The sequence below is a fragment of the Hemitrygon akajei genome, chromosome 19, assembly GCF_048418815.1.
Source record: "Hemitrygon akajei chromosome 19, sHemAka1.3, whole genome shotgun sequence".
Lineage (NCBI taxonomy): Eukaryota > Metazoa > Chordata > Chondrichthyes > Myliobatiformes > Dasyatidae > Hemitrygon > Hemitrygon akajei.
The window spans coordinates 60,993,202-60,999,201 of NC_133142.1; positions in this window are offsets into that span (position 1 = coordinate 60,993,202).

Sequence of the window (6,000 nt, forward strand, 5' to 3'; positions counted from 1 at the left end):
AGAGATGGCTTTTTAGTGCTGCTTGTGTTTGAGCCTACTCGGGGAAAGGCTGTCTTAGATTGGATGTTGTGCAATAACCCAAATCTTATTAGAGAGCTTAACGTAAAAGGTACTCTTAGGAGGCAGTGATCATAATATGATTGAATTCATACTGTAATTTGAGAGAGAAAAACATAAGACATGCCTAACATTTTTGTAGTGGAATAAAGAGAATTACAGGGGCATGAGAAAGAAGGTTTCCCAGGTGGATTGGGGGAGGATACTGGCAGGAATAGCGGCAGAGCAGAGATGGCTGAAGTTTCTGGGGATAGTTCACAAGGCACAGGAAAGATAATGTCCCACAGAGGAAGGAGTTCTCAAATGGTAGGGGTAAGCAGCCAGGGCTGACAAGGAAAGTTAAAAACTGCATAAAAGCCAAGGAACAGGTAGCAAAAGAGAGTGGGAAGCATATAAAATTCAACAAAAGGCAACTAAGAAAGCTATAAGAACAGAAAAAATGAAATAGGAGGGCAAACTAGCCAATAATATAAAAGATACTAAAAGATTTTTTCCAGTTATATAAAGATAAAAGGGAGGTGAGAGTTGATATTGGCCCATTGAAAAACAACGCTCGTGAGGTGGTAATAGGAACAAAGAAATGGCAAATGAACTTAATGGGTATTTTGCATTAGTCTTCACTATGGAAGACACAAGCAGTGTGCCAGTGGTTTGTGAATATCAGGGAGCAGGAGTGAGTGCCATTGCTATTACAAAGGAAAAAGTGCTAGGCAAACTCAAGATCTTAAGTTGGATAAGTCATCTGGACCAGATGGACTACATCTCAGAGTCCCGCGAGAGGTTGCTAAAGAGGTAACAGACACTGGTTGAAATGGTCTTTCAAGTATCTTGATTCTGGTATGGTCCTGAAGGTCTGGACATTTGCAAATGGGAAGAAAGCAAAATAAAGTAGCCAGTTAGCCTAACTTCAATGGTTGGGAAAGTGTTGGAGTCCATTATTAAGGATGAGGTTTTGGGGGTACTTAGAGACTAATGATAAAATAAGTCAAAGTCAGCATGGTTTCTGTAAAGGGAAAGCTTGTCTGACAAATCTGTTAAGAGGTTTTTGCGGAAGTGACAAAGGAGAGGCAATGGATGTCATATACTTGGATTTTCAGAAGGCATTAGGTAAGGTGCCACACATGAGGCTGCTTAATAAGATAAAATCCTACAGTGTTACAGGAAAGATACTGGCATGGATAGAGGAATGGCTGAAAGGCCGGAGAGAGCAAGTGAGAATAAATGGAGCCTTTTCTGGTTGCCAGTCAGTGAGTAGTGGTGTTCTTCAGGGGTCAGTATTGGGACTGCTACTTTTCACATTGTTTGTCAATGATTTGGATAATGGAATTGATGGCTTTGTGGCAAAGTTTGCAGAGGGGTAGGTAGTGCTGAGGAAGCAATGAGATTGCAGCAGGATTAGACAAATTGTAAGAATGGGCAAAGAAATGTCATATGGAATACAATGTTGGGAAATGTATGATAATGCAATTGGGTAAAAGGAACAATAGAGCAGACTATTATCTAAATGAAGAAAAGGTTGGCGCAGGTTAAGTCTGGTAAAGAAGGCAAATGCAATGTTGGCATTTATTTCAAGGGATATTGAATATAAAAGCAAGGAGATAATGCTACAGCTTTATAAGACACTAGTCAGGCCACACTTGGAGTATTGTCAACAGTTTTGGGCCCCATATCTCAGAAAGGATGTGTTGTCATTGGACAGAGTCCAGAGGTAGTTCACAAGGATTATTCAGAGAATGAAGGGGTTAACTTATAAGGAGCATTTGTCAGCTTTGGGCCTATACTCACTAGAATTTAGAAGAATGCATGGGGATCTCAATAAAAAAGAGGATGTGCTGGAGCTTTATAAAAGCATCAAGTTCGATAATTTGCTGGGACAGGATGAGAAGTACCACAGGCTACTGTGGGAGGTGAGGGAGGAGATTGCTGAGTCTTTGACAATTATCTTTGCATTATCAATGGGGACGGGAGAGGTTCCAGAGGATTGGAAGGTTGCGGATGTTGTTCCTTTATTCAAGAAAGGGAGTAGAGATAGCCCAGGAAATTATAGACCAGTGAGTCTTCAGTAAGATCCTGAGGGGCAGGATTTATGAACATTTGGAGAGGTATAATATGATTAGGAGTAGTCAGCATGGCTTTGCCAAGGGCAGGTCGTGCCTTAATGAGCCTGATTGAATTTTTTGAGGATGTAACTAAACGCATTGATGAAGGAAGAGCAGTAGATGTAGTGTATATGGATTTCAGCAAGGCATTTGATAAGGTACCCAATGCAAGGCTTATTAAGAAAGTAAAGAGGCATGGGATCCAAAGGTACATTGCTTTGTGGATCCAGAACTGGCTTGCCCACTGAAGACAAAAGAGTGGTTGTAGACGGGTCATATTCTGCATGGTCTGTGACCACCAGTGTGCCTCAGAGATCTGTTCTGGGGCCCTCACTCTTTGTGATTTTTATAAATGACCTGGATGAGGAAGTGGAGGGATGGGTTAGTAAGTTTGCTGATGACACAAAGGTTGGGGGTGTTGTGGATAGTGTGGAGGGCTGTCAGAGGTTACAGTGGGACATTGATAGGATGCAGAACTGGGCTGAGAATTGGCAGATGAAGTTCAACCCAGGTAAGTGTGAAGTGGTTCATTTTGGTAGGTCAAATATGTTGGCAGAATATAATATTAATAGTAAGACTCTTGGCAGTATGGAGGATCAGAGGGATCTTGGGGTCTGAGTCCATAAGATGCTCAAAGCAGCTGCGCAGGTTGACTCTAGTTAAGAAGACATAGGGTGTTTTGGCCTTTATCAATCATGGAATTGGAATTTAGGAGCCGAGAAGTAATGTTGCAGCTATATAGGACCCTGGTCAGTCCCCACTTGGAGTACTGTGTTCAGTTCTGGTTGCCTCACTACAGGAAGGATGTGGAAAGCATAAAAAGGGTGCAGAGGAGATTTACAAAGATGTTGCCTGGATTGGGGAGCATATCTTATGAAAATAGGTTGAGTGAACTCGGCCTTTTCTCCTTGGAGTGAAGGAGGATGAGAGGTGACCTGATAGAGGTGTATAAGATGATGAGAGGCATTGATCGTGTGAATAGTCAGAGGCTTTTTCCCAGGGCTGAAATGGTTGCCACAAGAGGGCACAGGTTTAAGGTGCTGCGGAGCAGGTACAGAGGAGATGTCAGGGTTAAGTTTTTTACACAGAGAGTGGTGATTGCATGGAATGGGCTGCCAGCGACAAAGGTATTTTAAGAGACTTTTGGATAGGTACATGGAGCTTAGAAAAATAGAGGGCTATGGGTAACCCTTGTAATTTCTAAGGTAGGGGCATGTTTGGTACAACTTTGTGGGCCGAAGGGCCTGTATTGTGCTGTAGGTTTTCTATGTTTCTATGAAACCTACTGAATGTTGAAAGGTCTAGATAGGGTGGAGGTGGAGAGGATGTATTCTATGGTGGGGGTATCCAGAACTAGAGGGTACAGCCTCAATACTGAGGGTGATCTTTTGAATTGAATTGACTTTATTACTTACCTCCTTCATATACATGAGGAGTAAAAATCTTTACGTCATGTCTGTTCAAATGTGCAATTATAGTAATTTATAATAAATATTATGTATAACAGGATAGTCAATATAACATAGAAATACAATTGTATCAGCATGAATTAATCAGTCTGATGGCCTGGTGAAAGAAGCTGTCCCAAGCCTGTTGGTCCTGGCTTTTATGCTGTAGTACAGAGCATAACAGAGGAAAGGAGGTTTCTTTTTAGCCAGAGAATAGTGAATCTGTGGATTGGTGTACAACAAACTGTGGTGGAGTCCAAATCTGTTGGTATATTTATGGTGCAAGTTGATAGTTTCTTGATTGGTCAGGGCATCAAAGGATATGGCAAGGCATGTGTAAGAGGTTGAATGGAATCTGGGATCAGCCATAATAGAATGGTGGAGCAGACTCGATGGGCTGAATGGCCTAATTCTGCTCCTATGTCTTATGGTCTAATGGTCTTATGGAAAAGAAGGGGGAAGATGACAGAATAAAAAGGTGGAGTAGGGTCTAGAGGGTGACAGGTGAAACCACACGCATTGGAAAAGTAAAGGCTGGAGAGGAAGGAATGTGACAATAACATCCTCCAAGCCCCAGAGTACGGCACTTGCATTGACAAAGACAGTACTCGTTAATCCAGCAATCTCCAGTCTACTCATCGAGGATTTATATTGTGGTCAATAAGGTGGTTAAGAATACTTGCTTATATTAGTCCAGGCATTGTGTTCAAAAGTCAAGAGGTTATGTTGCAACTTTATAAAACTCTAGTTAGGCCACATCTGGAATATTGCACAGAGTTCTGGTCGCCCCTCTATAGGATGGATGTTGAGGCTTTGCAGAGGGTGCAACAAGGTTTACCAGGATGCTGCCTGGTTTAGAGGGCATGTGATATCATGAGAGGCTGGATACACTTGGGTTGTTCTCGCTGGAGTGGGAGAGGCTGAGGGGAGATATGAAAGAGGTTTGTAAGGTTATGAGAGGCATAGATAGAGTAGATAGGGAATATGTGTTTTCCAGGGTTGAAATGTCTAATACCAGAGAGCATGCATTGAAGGTGAGAGGGGATAGGTTGAAAGGAGATGTGAGGGGTAAGTGTTTTTTACTCAGAGAGTGGTGGATACCTGGAATGTGCTGCCTGGTACAGTGGTATTTGCAGGCTTTTAAGAGATGTTTGGATCGGCACATTGAAGTAAGGAAGAAGGAGGGATATGCACATGTGTAGGTAGGAGGCATTAGTGTCTGAGTGTTTTTGATTTGCTTCTTAGCTGGTTTGGCGCAGCATAGTGGGCTGAAGAGTCTGTTCCCGTGCTGTACTCTTCTATGTTTTATGTATAAGATGGTCTCTTAGCACACAAGGTGTGTGTAAGTTCAGCACCTTCAGCCAGAACTAAGAAATCCTTTTAGGATTCTCTCTGCTCACTCTACAAAATGTGGGAAAGGTGCCTGAAACATACAGTCTTGAACACTTTTGGCTAATACTCCCATGTCCAATCCCCTGTCATCTTGGAGCGCACAAGCAAATAAACCTGAATACAGGACAGTATGCTAGCATGAGTGTGGTGGGATTCACCTTCACAGATTCAAATAAAATTAATACAGAGGAGGAACTTGAGTGTAAAATATACGATATCAGTCTGAACTACATAAAATAATTTGCTTGAAGCCTATAAGATGCCATTCAGAGTAATTTTTCTTGCTAGTCTCAGCAGCAAGAATATGAATATGATAGGATTGTTCAACAGTTTAAAATTGACGGCAAGAATTCCTGTTGAAAAATAAATGATAGAACACAGAATGAAATGTACACATTTTTACCTTGTGTATTTAGATTACATATCCAAAATATGTTTCATGATTTCCAGATCAAACCATACTGATGAATTATAGGGAGTTTATAAAAAATCAAAATATTATCTAACTCTCCTTGTATCCAAGGTCAAATTAATAATTCTCATTATCCTCTTACTGCTTCAAACATAATGCTCAACAGTTTATTCCGGGGAGGGGCATGGACCAATTCTTTATTTATCAAAATGAGGTCAGTGAGTGCTTATTAAAACTAGCAACCACACCAAGCATTCTAAATGGTTAAGAAAGATCACCTGGCACAAGCTTTTCACATAACACAGTAGAAAACCTGAATCATTGCTAATCAGAATCAACTTGATTTGCTATTTACATGTGTTAGGAATTTGCTGTGGTGTGTTGGTCAGCGTGCGACATGTGACAAAAACAATGTTAATCAATTATAAAGAGTTATATAGAAATAAAGTTAGAAGTTAAAGGACAGATATGGAATGAAATATGCATAAATATGTGCTTTTATTTATAATGTAGCCAACATTGTAAAAAGTGGTTTAAAGTGTTTACTGTGCAGTACAGACACAGGGGTAATGAACAGCGAGAGGTGGTGGGG